Consider the following 1,949-nt stretch of genomic DNA (forward strand, 5'->3'; position numbering starts at 1 on the left):
GCCATCGCCCGCCCCCCGCCTTCAAAAGCCGCGGCGGGCGGGCTGCGCTGCCCCGGAGCGCCATGGCGGTGGGGCCCGAGGCCGGCAGGGAGTGCGGGATCTGCTATGAGGCGTATTGGGGTGCCGGGGGGGGCCGAGCCCCCCAGCAGCTGCCCTGCCGCCATTCCCTCTGCCTCAGCTGCCTGCGCAAGCTGGTGTGTCGCGCCGCCACCGTCGCCTTCGTCAGCTGCCCCTTCTGCAGGATGGTGACGCTGGTGCCTGAGCTGGCTCTGGGGGGTCCCGGGGCGACGCCGGCCTTGGGGACCCCACATGAGAACGAGGAGGAGGAGGAGGAAGGCAGCAGTGCTACCCCGGACGCCCACCAAGCCTCAGCGCACTCCGTGGCCGTGGAGGTGGCACTTGCGGCCCACGCCCCTGTCTTCGCGGTGAGCAGCATGGTGTCCCCCTGCGGCCTCCGCCGCAGCTCCGAGGCACCGGGCGCCTTCGTGGTGGGGCTGCCAGGTCGGGGGCTGCTGCTGGACACGCAGCCCCCCCTCGCCTCCATGGAGAACCTGCGCCTCGGCTTCGCCGCCGGCATCCTTGTCCTCATTGTCTCCACCTTCTTCCTGCTGGTCTTCCTCAAGTAGGGCTGGATGGGGGAGAGGGGCTCAGTCCCACCCCCGGGCAGCCTGGACGGACCCGCCGCTGGGTCAGGGACTTCTCAGGCCACGGACGCCGCGGCCCCAGCGAGGACCAAGGCTGGGGCTCAGCACCTCCCAGGATCCAGCCCAGGCAGGTGGCGGCCGCAGGACGCTTGGCTGCCCCACACATGCGAGCCCCAGGGCATCAGACTATTTAAAATTTAACTTATTGCAGCACTTTCCTTCACCCCCCGGGGTCTGGCTGTTCTCACGTTGTGTCCATCGAGTGCCCGGCCCCCCTGGAGCCCGCAGCGGCAGCTCGGCAGGAGCCGTGGCACGGGGCCACACACGCTCCCTGGGCAACTGCCCCCATTGCGCTTCGGTTCTTCTCATCAGGCAGCAAGGATGGGGTGAAAGAGGACGGGAAGGGTCTCGTCGTGCCTTTCTGTGGGTGAAACTGCTCAAAAGCAATTAAACAGCCCCTTCCCCTCGAGAGGAGAGTCTCGTGTGAGACACGGCAGCTGAGGAGGGGCATGGCCCCACAGAGACACATTAAAGACAGACATTGGCTCAGCGCTGTGTCCGATTGTTTTTCTGTGCACACGATATTTTTCTGTTTCGCACCGAGAACAAGGTGCTGCCGCTGCTCTCAGCAGGCGGGGCAGGGGCTGGGTGTGATAACCAGGGCCCAGGCAGGGAGAAGGGGGCCCTCTCCTTGCCCCAGCCCCGCAGGGCAAGGGGGTGTTGAGCCCCATCTCCCCGCAGCAACACCCTCTGGGGCACATCCTCAGCCAGGTCCCTCTCGCAGATCAGCACCCAGAAGGAAAAACAGCCCCTTCGCAGCCCCCATGACAGCAACTGCCCCTCTTCAGGACCGAGCACATCCACCCCTCCCCAAGCCTGCTGTCCCCACAGGAAACCCAGAGCTTTCCCCGTCCACCCCTCCTGCACTCAAGGCAAATACGGTTTAAGAAAAAAAGGCTGTGGGCTCCAGGCCTAGAGGCTGCCGTGCAGGATGGGTTGTGGTACCTGCCAGAGCAGAGCCCTCCTGCCTCCCGGATGCCCGGGGTCTCCCCCTAAAGCTTGATGGAGAACCAGGGGAGGGACTCCTGCCCCCATCACGATGATCGTTTGTACTTCAGCTTCTGCCCACAAGGTGAGAGCTCGAGGAGCCGCAGTCCCAGCACAAAGGGACCTTCTCTCCTTTGCCAGGAGTTCCAGCAGAGTTTCTAGATCAACTGATCCTGAGTCAGAACTAAATCAGTTTTCAAGTACATAGATGAAGCCAGACTAAAAGAAACCCCATGCAACCGAAAAATATAGGTTCAA

This window comes from Athene cunicularia (assembly GCF_003259725.1).
Source record: "Athene cunicularia isolate RWA chromosome 17 unlocalized genomic scaffold, athCun1 chr17_part1, whole genome shotgun sequence".
In the NCBI taxonomy this organism is placed as follows: domain Eukaryota; kingdom Metazoa; phylum Chordata; class Aves; order Strigiformes; family Strigidae; genus Athene; species Athene cunicularia.